This window comes from Littorina saxatilis, linkage group LG9 (assembly GCF_037325665.1).
Source record: "Littorina saxatilis isolate snail1 linkage group LG9, US_GU_Lsax_2.0, whole genome shotgun sequence".
Classification (NCBI taxonomy): Eukaryota; Metazoa; Mollusca; class Gastropoda; order Littorinimorpha; family Littorinidae; genus Littorina; species Littorina saxatilis.
In genome coordinates this window covers 8,283,708-8,303,926 of record NC_090253.1, presented here as the reverse complement: position 1 = coordinate 8,303,926, position 20,219 = coordinate 8,283,708, and the positions used below count along the sequence as shown (strand labels likewise).

At 42.3% G+C, this 20,219-nt stretch overlaps 1 protein-coding gene across 2 annotated transcripts in view; it reads right to left on the bottom strand.

Annotated features, from left to right (window-relative positions):
* The window catches only part of LOC138975197 (uncharacterized), a 56,087-nt gene that overhangs the window by 13,189 nt on the left and 22,679 nt on the right, over positions 1-20,219 (bottom strand). The window contains exon 1 of one of the 2 annotated variants that reach the window (XM_070347853.1): positions 3,703-3,847. The exons of the other annotated variant lie outside the window; for it this stretch is intronic. The gene's annotated coding sequence lies outside the window, so the exon portion shown is untranslated. Of the gene's footprint in view, positions 1-3,702; positions 3,848-20,219 lie in introns of those variants that run through there. 2 annotated transcript variants of the gene reach the window in all.

The window sequence follows — 20,219 nt, the reverse complement described above, 5'->3', positions numbered from 1 at the left end:
ATAAGTGAGTAGTTTAATGCACTTTTTTTTTACTTTTGCCCGAAAATTATGTCCATTTGGAAATGCGTTGAGGATAAAGTGAATTGTAAATATAATATGATTATTAAAATTACCGTAGAGGAAGTTTTTTTGGGCGTATTTGAAAATTCACAAAGTTCCAAGGCACTAATAAGTTATGTGAATTATTTGATGGTGATAGCCAAAATGTGTGTTGGTATTTATAGATATGGCTCCCCTCTGGATATTGTATGCATTTTTGAGAGGGAATTGTTATATAGAAAAGTTGTTTAAAATACATTTAGATATAGTAATGTTAATGTCATAGTAAAAACATTACTTTAAAAAAAAAAAAAATAAAAAGATCAATGAAGAAGGATGCTCCCCGCCAACAACAACAAAAAACAAAACAAAAAAAGGCAAAAAAGAAAGGGTTGAAGCAGCCTGCATGCAACTGAGATTTAAAAAAACAAAACAAAAAAAAAACAAAAAAAAAAAAACTGTCCACTTCTTTTTAGTTGGGTAAATACGTCTGGCAACAGTTTCTGAACCTGTTGTTGTGCATTTACCCCCCGCGGGTTAGGGGGAGTCCCATATTGGTTGGGACGAGAAAGAATTTACCCGATGCTACCCAGCATGTCGTAAGAGGCGACTAACGGTTCTGTTTCTCCTTTTACCCTTGTTAAGTGTTTCTTGTATAGAATATAGTCAATGTTTGTAAAGATTTTAGTCAAGCAGTATGTAAGAAATGTAAAGTCCTTTGTACTGGAAACTTGCATTCTCCCAGTAAGGTAATATATTGTACTACGTTGCAAGCCCCTGGAGCAATTTTTTTATTAGTGCTTTTGTGCACAAGAAACAATTAACAAGTGGCTCTATCCCATCTCCCCCCTTTTCCCTATCCCATCTCCCCCCTTTCCCCGTCGCGATATAACCTTGAATGGTTGAAAACGACGTTAAACACCAAATAAATAAATAAAGAAAGAAAGTTGTGCATTTGCTTCTGTAAGATCTTCCTCAATTGAAGAATCGTCATTTGAAATGAGAACAATATTGTGCGAATCCTTTGCAACTATTCTTTGTCCGCCTTTCAGAACATCTGCCGGAATGACTTTATAATTGTGCCCTGCATACGATTGTTTCCCAGTGTTACCGTTGACGGTCAAAATTCTAATTTTGAGCTGCTTATCGGGGTGTTCATTGACGTTATGGGGGATAATTTCATGGAAGATGGCAAAAGTTGTTCCACACTGGTAGCATGTATAATCCATACGTGCTGAAACACACAAATATTATAAAATGTGTTTTTATAAACAATACCTGTTACCCTCTCACCGCCGACGTCGAGTTGCAATATTAAGGCGATGCTAAAGTGTGGAAAGATTTAGATCTAGATCTAAAAATCAAACGTGAATTTCTCCAAAATCTGAGAGGCATGAGCTAGAGATTTAACAAATCTCGCACTTACCCGTTATTTTAACTTTAACAGTCAAAGAATACAGTGCGTTACGCAGGTACATAACAACTGAAAACGGCTGCTTGTTTTGAAATTTTACAGATGCATCCCATTAGCGCGACCTTTTATGCACATCACTAGCTTTCATCACTTTACAATCGCCTTAATGCGCAGTATAAATTTTCATTCATTCATTCATATGGGGTCGCCCGACCGGGGTATCGAACCCGAGACCTTTAGGTTACAAGTCCAACGTGCTACCGACTGCGCTACCCTGCGAAGAAGAAGGAGAAAAGATCATCGGTTTCTGTTTTTTGGTTCAGCAGGTAGAGATACTGCCCCATAGTAACTCTCCATGGTTCCTGCAAAATAGCTCCAAGCCAATTAGAGGACATAAACATGAGTGTGCAGGGTCGGTGGTCAAACACAAACGGTGGGCAAACACGGCAGCTGCGGGGGCGAAACACGGCAGCTTCGGGGGGCAAACACAGAAGTTGTAGGATAATTCTCATTCTCCGAATGCTTTTCGCTGTCTGCAAGGTCCTAGAAGCTTGAAACTCGGCCTCAGCTCTGCAGAAAGGTTCAGGTTTTTGTGGAACTGATGGCAGTTCTTCACATTAGAGTTTACACCAGTAATTTGTTGCGAATGCTACGAAATTTGCTTCTGTGCAGTTACAGGCGTGATATTTTACAGAATCACGGCTATAATATACAAAATATGCACCCAAAAAGTACATCGGCGTGTAGAAGAAACACTAACAGATCTAACAAGACATATCTTAATGTGCAAAGTTACGAAATGTTTATAGAAGAAGCTGTTTTATCGAGACACAAACCCCACTCAACTTACCGCTCCAGCGTGCGGGGTGCAAACACCCGTGCGGCACGCAACACACCGCTGCGTATGAGTCTACGGAGTGGTATAAGAGAGAAGAAGCTAGAGCAGGCAAAAAGAGTTTGCAAATAAGAAAGAAGAAAGTGCTCAAGACAGCAGGCCTCAGAGGGAATGGCCGTGCACTGCCAATCCAAAAGAGGCCAACAGAAGGTGAAGAACGAAAGAAGGGAAGGAACAGAAGAGGATAAGTACAGAAGGGCTGAAGAAGGAACAGAGGTGGATAAAAGGAAAGAGTCAGAGGAAAAGAAGGGGAATGAGAGTGAAGAAGAAAAGGAGGAGAGTGACGATTCAACAAACACGCAAAGATTGCATTTTGAAAACGAACATACAAATTCTCGCCTATGAAGGCGAGCACAAGGAGACATAGGGGGCCTACTTGTAGGATTTTGTTTAGTAGCAGTGTTTAAATGTCAAAGCTGCTTTTCCCATTTTTACCCAAAAGACCGACTGTATATTGTGTTATTGTATTTGTCAAATTTAATTGTACCAAGTCCCTACACATGTTGTAATGCGCTTAGAGCCAAATATTTTTGTTTTTTGTAAGGGATAGGCGCAATATAAATACACTTTATTATTATTAGTAGACATAATTACCTTTCCCAGCATATAAAGTTCAATTAAAATGGATTGTGGTTTAACGCTTTTCTGAGCGTGCGAAAATTGTTGCAATAATGTTTTGGCCAAGTTTACATCTCGACCCTCGTCTCGATTCCTCGTCTATTAATTTAGTCAAAACTTGCCTAAATGTAAAAAAGACAACATGTACTATATCAGGCTTTGGTAGCCTTAAACCGAAGGCTAAGACGGGTCCAGCTCGTCTATAGTAGTGCGTAATTATCATTTGTTTTTAAATTCTCAGTACATTTTCAGAGTAAACAAAGCCTATCTATATATTGTTGAATTCAGTATATGACGATGTGAAATGATTATTTCGGTGTTCAGTCACATGTTAAAATGTCTACCACATACGAACGCAAGCACGCACACACGAACACACAGACAAACAAAGTTTACGAGAACACAGGCTACACTTACGTGAGACAAAAAATGAAAACAAATGTTCTGGGGATATCATCTGGCAGAGTTTGTATGTAAAGCATCATTAAGATCGGTCCAGTAGTGTTTTCGGAATCGCTTTGCACACACACAAAAACACACACACACACACACACACACACACACACACACACACACACACACACACACACAGACAGACAGACAGACAGACACACACACACGCACACTCACGCGAACACACACGTCACAAGCCTCCTCTCGATTCACAGCCTATTTTACAGTCTATTTTGAAACATTTAGTGGAAACTTAACTAAAATAATATGAGTCATATCTTACCTCCATAATTATATGTATATCATCACATTCACAATAAGCTGTCACCGTAAAGACGGATATGAGGGCAAAGAACATCACGCACGACTTGTTCACTGCACTCTAAAGTGCAACCACCAACTGTCTCAGAGATCTCTTGTTTAATTAAAAACAGTTATTACTGCAGTCAAAAAGGAAGTATCTGCACCTTGCCAGCAACGAGAGCTGAGTTGCACAAAGCAAAACACTGCACACCCGTATACCCAACGTAGCACGCTAACCGATCAGCGGCCCTGTGTCTATGCTGTGACGTCATCAAAAAAACGAGGGTATCCTCAGAAAACCGTCCAAAAAAGCACTAACAAAACTTTATTGTATATACAGCTGTAAAAGATATCAGTGCACATCCCTATTACATTTTACGAGATTTACTTCCCTATGCACGCAGTATGATAGCAAATAAGCCTCAGGTAGTGCTTTCCTATGCTATTTTCCATCGTGTTCTCGTGTTTTTTTGACAAACGAAGACAGACAGAAGCAAAATATTTCCTGTGAGTTTTTCTTTGGTCGTTTCTTGATCATGTCTGTGCGTCCTATACCTGGCAGAGGTCTAGTTAGTTGGCATTTTAAAAAACAATGTAGGTTCTGCTGAAATCGCAAGATGACAATCGGCGGCATGGTATGATACCGATCAGCGACATCGTCGAGTCTGAAATGGGTTCAAATCAGCGCAACGTTTTATTCGTTTATTTCCTAAAAAACGGCTCCAAGGACAGTTTTAAAGGTTGATACACAACATTCAAATGTTGTTTTATCTTATATCTAATGTTTGCTACTACAGAGACAATATCACGAGCAAGTGTGGTAGCTTTTTCTTCTTCTTCAGCGTTCCTGAATGTTCTGGTTACGTGTGAGCTCGTTTGCCCATTTGGGTTCCCCACACTATACCTTGAGAGCATAGTTAGCTTCACTCCGCTTTCGTTGAGTAGGCATGCTGGGTATTTTTGTGTTTCCATAACTCACCGAACTCCGACATGGATTACAGGATCTTTTCCGTGCCCACTTGGTCTTGTGCTTGCGTGTACACACGAAGGGGGTTAAGTCACAAGCAGGTCTGCACATAAGTTGACCTGGGAGATCGAAAAATTCTCCACTCTGATCCCACCAGGCGGCAGTGACCAGGATTCGAACTCACGACCTCCCGATTAGGAGGCCGACGTCTTACCACCAAGCCACTGCGCCCGTCTTGTGTGTTAGCATTTTGTAACTGCCTCAACCTTCTTCTCCTTTAGTTTTCACAAGTTCTTTCTTTGCAATGGCTTCTGAAATTTCTCTAAAGACACCGAAGGTGAGCCGGGCTCTGTGGGTAAGTGTGTGTGTGTGTGTGTGTGTGTGTGTGTGTGTGTGTGTGTGTGTGTGTGTGTGTGTGTGTGTGTGCCAGTGTCTGTGTGTGTGTTGGTACAAGCAGAGCACGAGAGAGAGGGAGAGAGAGGGAGAGAGAGGGAGAGAGAGAGAGAGAGAGAGAGAGAGAGAGAGAGAGAGAGAGAGAGAGAGAGAGAGAGAGAGAGAGAGAGAGAGAGAGAGAGAGAGAGAGAGAGAGAGGGGGGAGAGTGACAGAGACAGACAGAGAGCACATACACCACGACCCTCGTTTCGATTCCCCCTCGATGTTAAAATATTTAGTCAAAACTTGACTAAATATAAAAAGATTATGTACCGAAATAATGTGTTATTTTGTAAGAAATGGATTAAGTGTGGGATCGCAGTAGTTGCTGATGTGTTAATAAGTGGCTGTTATCTTAGAGTAGATTAAGGTAAAAGTGGGTATATATCTTTACTGATGATAGAACACAATGTTGTCCAGACTGCTGGTACCTTGTTTATAATAAAGATATCCGGCGTATGTTCATGCAATCCAAAGAAAACAATGTTCTGCTTTTTGATAATAAAAAACGCTGGCCCTGGACCCGAGTACTCTTAAGACTGGCTCGCTCCGCCAGTATGAAAGTTTTTGTCTTGTGCACGTGGATTTAAAAAAAAGAAAAATATTTATTCATTTTACACAATTAAAAAAATTATTAGAGTAAAATAAAACATTAAAACGTTCATAATAAACAATAGTAAACAAGAATTAAAAAAAAAAAAATAGAACGCCCATGCCGGGAATTGGACCCGGATCACTTGGATTTAAAAATTTTTTTTTTTAATTTATTTTACACAATTAACACATTTATTAGAGTAAAATAAAACATTAAAACGTTCATAATAAACAATAGTAAACAAGAATTTAAAAAAAAAAAAAAAAAAAAAATAGACCGCCCATGCCGGGAATCGAACCCCGATCACTTTGGCCATAGACGAATCGCTTTCCACCCGGATCACTTAGATTTAAAAAAAAAAAAAAAAAAAAATAAAAAAAATATTTTACACAATTAAAAAAATTATTAGAGTATAATAAAACATTAAAATGTTAATAATAAACAATAGTAAACAAGAATTAAAAAAACATAAATAGACCGCCCATGCCGGGAATCGAACCCTGATCACTTTGGCCACCAAGCCACTAACTCTGACAATTTTCCCAGTGAACTCAAATGCCTAGGGTGCTAAAATTAGGTCGCCCAGCACGCGAAGTGCACACACACACACACACACACACACACACCAGCTACCAGCCGTTTCCAAGTGGCGTGGGGTGATTCTTCAGGAAGGGATGACGCACTAGATATGCCAAGTAGTTTGCACGGAGGCAGTGTTGGCGTAGGCTGTCTGCATCTGGAGGCAGACGGATGAATGCTTTGTTTTTCAGTGCCTTCCACTTTGCTGCACGGGCCTCAGCCATGGTGCTACTCTTGTTGTCGCCATAGATTGCATGTCGCGTGAATTGGAAGAGCTCCTCTAGCACCTCCTCCTCAGGGTCAAGGCTATCTCCGCACTTCAAGAGTTGCCGTCGGGCCACAGCGCTCTTTGCAACCCGGTCAAACACTGACGTCTTACCCTTGCTGTAGAAACCTGAGTTGGCATCACAGCCTGTCACACAGTGAAGCTGCACAATACAGTCTGCCATCTCGTCAGTCACCAGGCCACGGCAGAAGACCGTCTCCTGCTTCCTCTTGATGCAGAGGATTCCTGGCAGCTGCTGTGAGATGACTGCAGCCGCGACATAGGCATCCGTATCAGCGGCATCAATGACAACAGGGCCACTGTAACCTGATTCGCGCAGAACTGCATATGTGGAAAAGAGGACAGTGTCAGCCTCAGACTGCTCAAAGCTGTAGTTCTCCAATGGTTGCTGGGTTGACAAGTTGGTGCAGTGGGGGCCAACAGAGTAGACAATCTCTGCATCAACACTCTGTGCAAAGTCTCTCAGGTAGTCACATATAAGCTTTTGTAGCCGCTCCTTGTTGCTGACACTACACAGCAGCGTTTTGAACGCGTGGGCAGAGGGGAAGGGGTCGCTCAATTTCATGTAGGTGTTGGGGACATGTGCTTGACCCTGTACCCGCAGGTCTCGCTCATCATCTTTGGTTGAGTATGTTGCGTTGTACGGGTCGTTCACACATATAATACGTTCAGCATGACCATGACGGGCAATGATGATGGATGACACCTTGTGGGCGTAGTCTGACCACGTGTATGGGGTACCATCTTGCGTCTGTCGATCCTCTGTTGATGGCGTTGCCATCCTCCAGATCATGCCCATGTCGATGAGAGCGATGTAGGGATCCTGCAGTTCTACAGGTTGCAGAGAGAGCCTATGGATGAGCTTGCTCTTTTGTGTCTTCCTGTATGTGCCGTTTGGGTTGAATAAGGCCACACACTCCTCGACAACACGATGTTCCAACAACTCAGAGAGGTCCACAAGTTGACTGACCTCAACCAGGTCGATTACTGCCTTGAGAGCGCCCCGTTCCATCTCAGCAGCTCTCGCCTTGAGTTCCTCCCCGGGCTTCTCCAAGTCGGGCATCTTGGCAAACGTCAAGCGTTTGCTCAGAGGGACGGGTGCATGGAGGGAGGTATTCTTACTGAACACCCTCTCTCGCAAGAAGCTGGTCAGATTTTCCTCCCCTGCATAATGGGCTGACTTGAAATCCGCAACCAGCTCATCAGAGGCAGGCATGGCTGACTGTAGCATGCGGAGGGTGGGTGAGGAAGGGTCAAACGGAAATGAGTCAAACTCATGCATGCATGCGACCGGGCTGGTGGGTGGTCGCTGTCGCCCTGTCCGCCACACGCAACCTGCTCTCCCGATACACCTACCTATGCACCTACCTGCACAAGGGCCAGCTGAAGAGAGCGAGGAAGATGAGAGCAATGAGGAAGATGATGATGATGATGATGATCGATGTACAGAGGAGGGAGAATGCATTGGAATATGACGATTCAGAATCTAGCGAGGCAGCATGCTCTGATTCGGACTAATTTATCTCACCAATGTCATATTGATTCATCGATTTCATAGCACTGAAAGGAAGGACATAAAAGCACAATTGGTGACTTCTAAATGTGTATCAACTGATCTTTGTCCAAAGAAAGGGCCGAAAAAGTGCCATTTTCAGAGTAAAACGATTATTATTGACAGTTTGTAATTGGTTTCAACTGAAAACTGTTCATGTTACAGTTAATTTACAGAGGTTATGTAGAAGTGTACTAAGTTCTCTTGTCATGCATTCAACAATTGCTTTACTGCAATAGATCCTTATGGAGGATGTTTGCTTGAAGGAAAAAAGTTACGTTTTCGCTCTACTGGATGGTGGCCATCTTAAATTATTAGGGCCAAATGATGTCGTAACGTCAAACTAATATCAGAATCGGAATCCTCGTCGTCAACTCACCCGAAAAAGTGTCTTTGTACATAATTCTAGGTGCTTTGGTTCAAAACTTGATTTTTCCAGATAGCGCTGGCGGCCATCTTGGATTTTGGCCTCTGGTGAAAAATGCCAGCATTTTTCGAAGGTGTAGGGGGGTCTAATTTTGTTCTAAAGGGTCCGTAGAAGTCAAATCAATCGTCAAACCTTTGCAGCCAGAGAATGGTCACGGGAGTGAGGATCTGGACCTAACTATCCCCGCCTGTTAAAAAAAGAAGGAAAAAAGCAGCTTCTGTGCAACTGAGGTCAACAACACACAAAAACAAGAAATGTCAAGCTTCTCCACTCTCGGTAGTATCATGGTCTTCAACATTATTATATCCGAGTCTGTGTTGCTTATTTTATTTTTAGAAGGCTTTGCTTTTCAGACCATTATCAATGATATCACTGTTCACCATTTACTCTCTTCACCCCCCCCCCCCCCATCACCCCCCCCCCCCCCCCCTTCTTCAACAGAAATAACACAACCTATGGTAGGCTACTTTGTACGTGTGTGTTAGTGTGTCCGAGAGAGATAGACAAGAAATATCAAGCTTCTCCACTATCTTGGTAGTATTATGAAATGTATAAAAACAAATAGTAACAAGAAGTCACCTACGCGGGTCATACTTAGCACTAGAAACTTAATTCTGATGAAAACAGTTACTGTAAAGTCATTTGAAGTCACATAATAAAAGCCACAACTAGTTCAGAGCAGACCACAAACTGCAGAGCAAAAATCTGTGTAAAATCTGTGTGAAAATCAAGTCCGTTTGTTAACAGGGATGCCAGGCAGCAGTCAAATGGGGTCACTCAATCTGCTGAAATCCAGTCAAATGGGTTCGCACGGACCGTTAAAAGGGGACGTCCCCATTTAAAGCAAGCGTCCCATTAATTTTGACTGCTGTCCAGTGACAATCGTCTCCATTTGACTAACACACACGAACAATTGCAAAATGGCCTGTCAGAGGTAATGTCATTTTTGCTGAAGATGTTGGTAGATAAGGGAGGGGAGGGGAGAAATGTTACTCCAGCAGTGGTGTAACACTCTAAGTTTGTTTGTTACTGTTTGGCCTAATCTTCTGATAATGTCTTTATGATCTGCTGAAAAGTGAAGAGGCTACTTTTGTTTCTGACCGAAACAGTTGTTATGGCGTGATAGTCATCTGTGACAGTGTTGCTACATTTCTTTGCTAATCTGTTAAAACCGGGAGGTGTCTTCTGTCCCACGTCGTTTTGAATGTCATAAGTTTGACTTGAAGTAATTTACCAAATACAGCTTTTCTTAGACAAATTACGCCATTGATTGCACAACCATACATTTTCAGCTAGTGCTGGTTTTGATCTGAAAAGCATTTTATCCTATGAATTGCTCCTCAAAATCAAGTTGGATGATAAAATGTATCCCCGACTGTCATGCGTGCCATATTTCTTGATTATTCACACAAAACATCGGCTGTGAACTGTTTTTGTCGGGTTTACGTTTCACTGAAGGAAACATGCTTTTAATGTGTAAAACAAAACACTCTGGTGAATTTCATGTGAACGGGAAAAAGCACTACACTTTAGTTTATGTAGTTTCTGAACGTAAATTAAGCTTGCATGATGTTATTTGAACATCGCAACGACAGCGATGACGTTGGAATATGACGTCATGTCTTCAGTAATTAAACAATGGCGACTGCACGTGAGAGGGAACAATAAAGAGACCAAAAAGCAATGTACTCACGTTAAAATGACGAACACGGAACGAATAACAGCGACGTTTCGACCTAAGGGTCTTCTTCAGGCACAAAAACACAAAAGTACACACACATAAAAGAAGAAGAAAGACGATTGAACAGATAAAGAGGAGAATAACTGACAAAACAACTGCACTGCACAAACCAACAACATTATGACAAAGACAGAGAAGCAAGGGAAGCTACTCGAGGGGAAGCCAACAATAACACAGGCAAGACAAAAGAGTTGAGAAGCGGCAGTTTTGAGGTCTGTAGACCAAACAAAATGTGTGTGTGTGGGGGGGGGGGGGGGGGGGGGGGAGAATGTTTCTGAAACTGTACACACTTATATGGATACAACCACTTGCTAAGCATGCACAATTTCGAGGATGTTACATGTGTTTCCGTGGCGTTACCAACGTTCAAAGAGTTTTCACGGAAAACCATTACAACGTCTGTTTTCAGGTTCTTTTTTTTTCTACATAAGGCTCGCACACAGAAGAGGGTATTTATCAGCGTCCTCTGTAATTTGAAGAGATTGCTTTGTGCTGTTTTAGATTTATTGCATATTAACTGTGGCTACCCAGGACAAAAATTCTCAAAAACCCAGGATTTCTTATCATTTTCAACCTTGTGGGCTCTCTCTTTTACACGTTAGATCAACCTGACTGCGCGGCAGTTTTAAACGAAATAGGTATGCCCAGTTAGGTAAGATTCCAACGAAAATCAGTGGTGTAAAACACGTGAAAAGGTTTTTTAGTTTTATTCGCCTCTTTGACGCTTTAAAGAGAACCATGCTGTCAAAACCCCACATTGTTTTGTGACGTCATACCGAAATCATACTCATATCATTTAAACCAATTTGTAAGCAGGAAAAAGGCAAATCTTCAAACACCCACATGTTTTTGGCCCAAACACTGCTGTTTAACATGATATCTGTGGAACTGAAGAAACATTCTCTTTTGTTTGGTGCTCAGTGTGGTAGGGATGTTTTGCCTTCGAATTGTGAATTGACCCTGATACCGCTGAGTTCCACGACAAAACAATTTAGAGAGTTCATTTTTATGTCTTTCACATGACACAATTTGTTCGAGTAAGTACCGATTGTCCGACCATTACACAGTGCTCATTCTCCACACCTTGCCTACGTTGTAACTATGACGTCACGTGTGACGTCACTGATGTTGTTGCGATGTTCAAATAACATTCTGCAAGCTCAATCTACATTCAGTAGCTACATAAACTAAATTGTCCTGCTTTGTTGAAATTGACCAGAGTGTTTTGTTTAACTTACAAGCATGAAAAGCATGTTTCCTTCATGTGATAATGATGATAACAAATTCATTTTACAAGGAAAGAGGTTTAAAGCTACGTCTTTTTTTTTAAAACCGGTCCTGTACAAACTTCTATCACGGATAAACAAATAGAATAAACAAACGAGCAAACAAACAACGACATAAATAAGCAAGACAAAATGCAAAAAAACAACCAAAAAGAAAACCAAATCAGCAAGTAAGCAAACCTGCAAAATGTTGATAGAACCAATACTTTAACTTAAACAGAACATCATCGCGCCTGTTTACAAGTCTGCCCACCTCTGTAAAACACAGTAAGTCCATTTTTGTCAAATATGAGATTTTTATGTCATCATTACGTGCGCATCAGGGCGCATTTTGTCAGTAAATTTAAAGTGTCAATGTCGGTTAGTTCCAAAGATAACATAAAGTAAGTCCATTTAAAAAGATTTAAGTTCTCAAAAAACAACGGCAGAACACAGCAACTCAACGAAGATTTGACATCACAACGCGTATGCCGTTTCCCGTGTGCAACGAACGTCTCGAACTCGCGACGGCAGAACACAGTAACTGTGTGAGCCAATCAGAGGGACTATACCATAATTGAACCAATCAGAGTGACGATACCATAATTGAACCAATCAGAATGTTCGATTTACTTTGCATGCATCTGCAGATAATCATGGCGACCTTTCCGACAGCAGCTTGATTTCTTGAAAGAAAGGTAAGTCGAGTCAGGACTGTATCGTTTGTTATTCATAACTTTACAATAGTTCACGCATTCTCCGTGATCTTGACAAATGATGATGCTGTCAGAGAGAAAGGGTGAGAGAGAGGTCTGAATAACGCAATGGTTGTGAGTGTACCAGTTAATATTTGATCAAGACTTAAAAACAGTTCATGGCCAGGGGCGGACGAGGGGGGGGGGGGGGGGTGCACGTGCACCCCCCCTCCAGCAAAAACAAAAACAAAAAAAATTGGAAAGCTGATTCTATGACCATTTTTAAGTTCAAATGGCACCAGATGGCACCATTTTGCTTCTTTGGGCCAACAAATTTTTCCGGGGGGGGGGGGCATGCCCCCGGACCCCCCTAGCAAATTCGGGCGCTTCGCGCCCATCACATTCACTTTCGATTCAAAGTGCACCCCCCCTTACAAAGCAACTGATCCGCACCTGATGGTCCGGCCACAGTTTCCGGAAACCAGCTTTCTCAGACACTGACCAAAAGCCGCGATCTCGGCGATTGCATCATTGACCGGAGGTCAGTGACTGTTAACATGGAAGAGCCGGCGGATCGGACAGTAAGGCCTGTCAGAGTGAGGGGGAGGGGAGGGTGGCTTTCAGCTGGGTCGTACACTGCGAGAAGAAAAAGTCATAATTATTTTCATGTGCTGTCCTTGTCTGCGTTTGGAAGGTGGCTGCTCTTTAGGGGGTATTTACTGTTGAAGACAAACTTGTGCCAAGCAAAATAATGTAGTCTTGCATGGCAGGTAAGCTACTCAAATATGTTCCGGACATTGATGGTATGCCTAATCTTTCAGTCTGCGTTTAAAGCCACATAACGTTTTTTTCTTGTGGCGCAAACGTACAACCAACAAGCGATTATAACTAAATTCAACAATACCGACCCCTCATCCATCCAGTTCAAAGTCTGTTTCTTCCTATGTTCCCAAACATGCGCATATTTAAGTGAATAAAACATGTTCTTCTTTTTGTTCTACAGGAACAAAGTTAAAAAAAAACACTCAAGAAGGTATACTGAGACATATACCGGAAACACATCCGACACAGTCACCAAACCAGAATTCGAATTCTTACCGGAATCTTCATCAGAACTCTGATCCAGGTCTTCTGTCATACAACTTAATGGACCTAAGATGCCTAGACTCTGACATTTCAGATGAGGCAGAACCGACTCCAACAACGAGAGCTGGATCTTCTAAGTAAAGGGCTCAAAGAACATTTAAAAACACCACATGCAGCCCTGAAAGTCCCACATATCGAATGAAATGTTATTAGCCAAAAGAAATATTTTACTAGCCAACGTATCAACGGTTCTAATCAAAATGAAGTTACTGACCACAACTTATACACAGAGTTATACATTTACTGTACTTTCATATCTGTTTTTTAACAAAGCCACACATCCACACTTCCCGGAAATAATGACCTAAAATATAAAATGTTTTGGGTGTGGGAAAAAGCAGTGTAAGCAGCGGACTGCAATAGCTTCTATATATATATACGACTTGTGCCTGTCTGTCTGTCTGTTTGTGTATGTGTGTGTGTGTGTGTCCGCGATGCACAGCCAAAGTTCTCGGTGGATCTTTTTCAAATTTGGAGACCGTATTCAGCTACACCCCGGACACAACCTCATCGATGAGATATTTCAACACGTGCTCTCAGCGCGCAGCGCTGAACCGATTTTGGTTTTTCTCTGTTTTTCTCTGGATCCATTCCCAGTAACTCTTCCTTATCTTCTCCAGTGTTTTCAGCGTTTATCTCCCTTCCTTCGTGTGGCGTCAATCCATATTCCCGTTACTACGTTACTACTTTTAGAATGTCACGATTGCACCCGTAAGTTGTCCTTACTGTAAAAGTGAAAAGGTCGAATCAATTTATAGCCACGCGAAAAATACACTGTCATCTATCTCTATATATTTATAGATATAGATATACATATATATATATATATATATATATATATATATATATACGGCTTCTCTCTGTGTGTGTGTGTGTTTGTGTGTGTGTGTGGGCAACACCTGTGGATTGTAGAGTTCTGTTTGTGATGTGGTCTAGCGGCTTTGGTATGTCTGTATGTTCAGGCCTTCCTTCGAGAAGCCATAACAGTTATTCACAATCCCGTTTGAGTGGACTTCGCCTTCAAAGGTGATTGTGGTGTTTTGGCACTCGGTTACATTTGGCGTCGTCGACAGCGATGGGACTCGACATGAAATGTTCAGGCCACTGAATCATTTTCGTGCTGTTCCCATTCCACCTGGGACGGACCTAAGTTCATTCAAAGGGGGTCGAGTGTGACAGGGAGACTACCGTCGCCCTTCACAGCAGACTCTGCAGAGTTGTTCGCCTTAGAAGTTGTGGGCTTTCCTTGCATGTACCCGTAAGTTGTCCTCACTGTAAAAGTGCAAAGGTCGAATCTATTTATCAAACAATCCACTGTCATCTATCTCTATATATTTATATATATATATATATATATATAGATAGATATATACGGCGTCTGTGTCTGTGTCTATGTGTGTGTGTGTGTGTGTGGAGGCAACACCTGTGGATTGTAGAGTTCTGTTTGTGATGGGGTCTGGCGACTTTTGTCTGTCTGTATGTTCTGGCATTTGAGAAGCCATAACAGATAATATAGGGCTTAGAAATAATCTCTAAAATTCTCAATCCCGTTTGACAGGACTTCGCCTTTAAAGGTGATTGTGGTGAACCGCCACGCTGTCTGTCTCTGTCTCGCGAAGCCGGGTATTCCTCTAGTCATTAATAAATGAAGCACAATGATGCAAGTTGCTTACTAGCAAAATATTAGTGTACCCACTTCATATCTATATATATATATATATATATATATACGGCTTAACCCATTAGGATGTCCAGTTTGTTTTGCAAGTCGGTACTCGTACATGTATTTTACGAATACGAATACGAATACGAATACTTTATTATCTCATACAGAGAAATTTCAGTGTGGTGCACATTAAAAGACAAAACAAATAATAAGACAACAGATAAAAATACCATACGAAGCATACTACACTCGCGCACGCATATGTACACTAACAGGAATAGTAACATGATTCCAAATAGGTAAATTGCCGTCAGCTTTAGCTAAAAGTTTACCGCTAAAAACTATCATTATCACAGGACTAGATATGTCATTGAACAATATTTATCACAGGACTAGTCATTCGAGGGTTATCACACTCAGCATAAGGGTGCACATCAAAGAATATAAAAAATATTCATCACAGAAATCAGTGCATATGTTCACCGGCACACATACTAGTTTTAATTAACTTAGGTATTTAAAAAGCCAATTGACTTTGGAATAAAACTGTTCTTAGTTCTGAGCGTGCGGAATCTGGGAGTGCGGAGGCGACGTCCTGAGGGCAGGACCTCAAAGTGGTGAGCGAGCACATGACTACTATCCTGGATGATGCAGCGGGCCTTTCGCACCACACGTCGTTCATACAGCACAGTCAGTCCTTCCTGTCTCACCCCCACAATCTTACCACATGTGTTCACCACCAATGATTTTTTTTATAACAAAACTAGCATTCAGGACCCGGCTTTGCCCAGGTGTTTCCCAGGTAAGATTCACCCTGTCGAGACGAGATACAACGCGATTTCATAGATAAATCGGTGGTGAAACGTAAATATCCCATGACCCATCAAAGCCAATGTTACGTTTTCAGCGGATTGTTAGGTGCCAGGCTGTCTACAGCAACAATACACGTATAACTACTTTTCGTTGCGTGCCAGTAGCTGTCGGATCAAATGTCTGTGACAACGCCACCCAGATGTCTCGTCTTACCTGTAGCGGGAGAAAGCTGAGACTGCGTGCTGTGATTTGGGATCCCAGGTGTTACGTACGAGTTGTGCAGAAGAAAGAAATCGTGATACCAGAAACATGGCTGTTATATTTAATTTCAGACAATAATTAATTATTGTCAAAGGTGCACATAGACCTGAACAATCCTGACGCGGGTTGTTGTCTGTGTGTCTTCCAACCGTACGTCTGTGTTTGGCTGCTTGTGTGTGTCTGTCTGTCTGTCTGTCCAGCAGTTAGGACCCGGCTTCGCCCAGGTGTTAGAAGAGCCAACATGTGCCCAAGTAACTATCACATGGGAGCTTTGTAAATTTATGAAAGAATGACTCATAAAAGACAAAAGTGCTCACCTAATTTTGACAAGTGAGAACGGTTAATCGTACAAGCATTCGCCAGTTTGTCATGATACCAAGAGTTACCTCCTTCAAAGTTCCTGAACATTCTACAAGTTTTTTGTTGTGAAGTTGCTTATACATTTAACAACAGGTTGTGAGACAATTTAAAAACTTAGAATCAACATAATTTGATCGTTTAACACCAGAAGAAAATTTTCAAATTTGGTTCATATGCCATGAGTTACCTCCCATCCTTGAGAAAGTTCCAGATAATTGTGCAGCAGTTTCAACTTCATAATTTTACATCCTTTCAGGATGAACTTCTCTTTGAAAACAACAGAATTAAACCAAACATCAAATACATATCTTTAGTCTCGTTCTGCTTGCAGCTGATCTTTAATAACAAATAAGACACAGCTATGCAGCAGTAGCAAGGGGTAAACTTTTAATTTTATGAACTGAAGTTGTCTACCAACTTTGTTCATCTTAAATATGCCACACATTCAGAAAAGTGAGCTTGCCCAGTGGCTACTTTTACTTCTTTTTATTTAAACTGAAACGCACACAAACAGAAAAGCAAATTTGTCATGGCCAACAGCAATACGCAAGTAAGCTCTGAAGTCAGTAATGGCACGTAACAGTTTTAATATGACTATAAAACACTTGTATATCATTATTTTTAAGCTGCAACTCTCACCTTAAAGCTGTCCCAAAACAATGAAAGTAGGGGAGGGGTTGAAAAAAAGCGGGAGTGGGTGTAATATTGTTTTTTGTAGCTCACCCACAACAACAATTCACGAGGAGTAAGCAATTTGTTCAATTCACTCTACATAGATTTGTACATCGATTTGTTTGCTAACCGGCACAAATGAGAATGAACATTTTGGGAAGACAATTATAGTTACTACAAAGGGGTTTCATGTTGTAAAACCACTGCTGGACATTAGTTCAGTGACTTACGTTTGGTGGCCAAAATACGCCCACAACGTTTGTTGCCTTTACTTACTGTGGACAGAAGGAAATGACGCGAAGACTCCTGGAACCCTGCACTGCCTTTAATCATAAAGGAGGGGGGGGGGGGGGGGGGGGGTGGGGGGGACTAGGAGAACTTTAAGTTCCAAAAGATAGAAAAGTAAATAGCATTAAAAAGAATTTAAAAAAGGAAAGAGAAACAAAGAAAGAAAAGCGAGGAGAAAAAGAAAACCGTCACAGATGTTGAGATAGAGCCCAAATAAAAATTGACAAGCAACACGTGCAAGTCAAAACATCAGTCGACACAGACAAAAGTTAACACGTACAACACCAAGTAATAACACATTTGCATGCCACTGGTTGAGCTTATTGCCACTGATAACTCTACAAAAACCAAACGGCCGCAGAACATTGGCTGATAATTTTGATAAATGCATGTCTACGGGAATATCCGGAGTTCTCGCCGCAACATGAGATCTCACGCAAACATTCAAGGGGACAGAAGCGATCAACTAAGGGAGGCAACTATGCACCCAATGTGGCAAAATGCGTTTTAGGCTATACTTACAGACAGAAATTCCGCGACAGCGCTTGTCAAAGATTGGAGCGGAGTCCATCCATCACATTAACTGGGCGTGGCGAATGGCCGACTCACAATTCACAACACTGCTAAAGCCTTCGACCCTTGAGGGTAAAAAAAATAGAAAAAAAAGAAACGTCACCGTCTCTGTGTGAATAGGCAGGTTATTTATTCTCGCCTGTAAACTTTCACGGTGGTTCTTATTTCCTTGTTAGCTTTTCGCTTACTTTTCTTTTCCTCTTCCCCCCTTTTTTCTTTTTTTTTCTTTTTTTTTCTTCGTTAATAATAATAATATAAGTCAAATAGACAGTAATTACGTATAAGGACCCATGAAGTTCTCGTCATTTTTATTTCTTCGGACATCAAGGACAGGTCAAGATCTAGCAGAATATGAACGAACGACAGCCATGTGTGTGTGTGTGTGTGTGTGTGTGTGTGTGTGTGTGTGTCCTTAAAGCTAATAACGTCGGACACTATAATTAAAGACTGAGATTGTCGATGGAACCAGACGGAGCTTGACACTCCAACACTAGCAACCTGTCTCAGAATCAGCATGTAGCCTACAATACTGTACGTTGATACGATTGCCGAATTTCGGGGAAAATTTTGTGTATACAATTTTGTATTCATGGTCTAGCCAGGTTTTGGAAATACGCAAAGAAGAGAATAGTCCACAATTCTATATATGAGGAAGTGAATTAAAGATTATTGTAATAAGTTAGTTTAAAACTTACAACAATATGTTGTTGTGATTTTTAAGCAACACTAATGTTGCACTTTCCATTTCTGCACAGTTTTATTAAAACAGTCAGTACTTTAGAAAGGGACATAACTCTTGGACTCCGGATATAACATCACCCGCGCGTAAAAGTGACGTTATAACCGATGAACCGGATACAGCGTCACCGCGTATAACGTCGCTCAAAAACATCCCCCGAGGGGTGACGTAATGTACGCGATACGCACGTTACTGTGACCCTACCCTGCAAAAACACACGTCAACACAGACCGGGTGTTCGTAGCTTTAAGTGCTTGTATACACCAATGGTTTTGATCAAGTGCGATTTTTTATCATTAATGTGTTATTTAGTATAAATATAATTTAAACTCTCTTTTTACTGTGCCTGTGACTGGTGGGTACCACCAGTCACAACCCCTCGGTCTGCATGCTTTTATGGTGCATTTGACTTGTGTCTTAAATTGTGAGCTGATGTCAGGTATGTTTAACTGACCAGCAGTGGGCCGCTCACTTGGCTTTTTACCTGCGCCCGCGTCGCAGCAGCGCTCTTCACTTGCTCTTACAAGAATGGAATCCAGCGGAGATCCTTTTCGCTTCGACAAAATTTATGGTCTGCTCAGCTCCCCAGCACGGTGGCGGAGGAACTTTCTCAAGAGGGCTTTGACAGCAAACTAGCCCTCCTTCACGCCACCAAGGAAGACATTAATTCGCTCAAACTCAAACGCGGCCACCTTGTCGCTACCTGGGCCGCCATACTCGCCCTCCAAAAGGAAAATGGCGGAGCTGTACTGGCAGGGGCAGACGATACGGCGACAGGGGCCCGTACAGTGGCTCAGCAGTCGCTGCATGAACTTTTACGCGGACCCTCGCAATCTGCTTCAATTGACATCGACAACGGGCGATTTCGAACAGGTGAGGGCGCCTTACGCATAATCGAATTTGTGGGGACTTGTGAAATGCAGGAGGAGGTGCACCTCAGCGGGGGCATCTCACTTCGCCTTCCCTCCCAAAAACCCAAACCAGAAAAGGTAACGCCGGCCCAGTGGATTGCGGCTAACAGCCGGATTATGACGAGACTCCTCGAATCGGGCCAACTGACAGGAAGAGGGGCGCTAGAGTACCTAACATACACCGCGAAAGTGGGGGAAATGGCCGCCCGCTACACGTGGTCATCAGTTATGATGTATGACGACCAGTATCGCCAGAACCAGGCAGCAGAAGGATACAAGTGGGGTAGCGACTCCCAGCACCTCGCTCTCGTGGCCCTGCGGGAGCGGGGACCAACACCACCGCAGAGAGGGCAGCCTCCCGCCCCTACGGACACCTCTGGCCATCACCTAGGACCCAGGAGGGTGATGGCCCCCTCAGGCAGGGAGGTGTGTCACCAATGGAACAAGGGGCATTGCAGGTATGCCCCCCGCTGCCAGTTCGAACACGTGTGTTCGGTGTGCCTCCAGCCTGACCACCCTGCAGTCAGC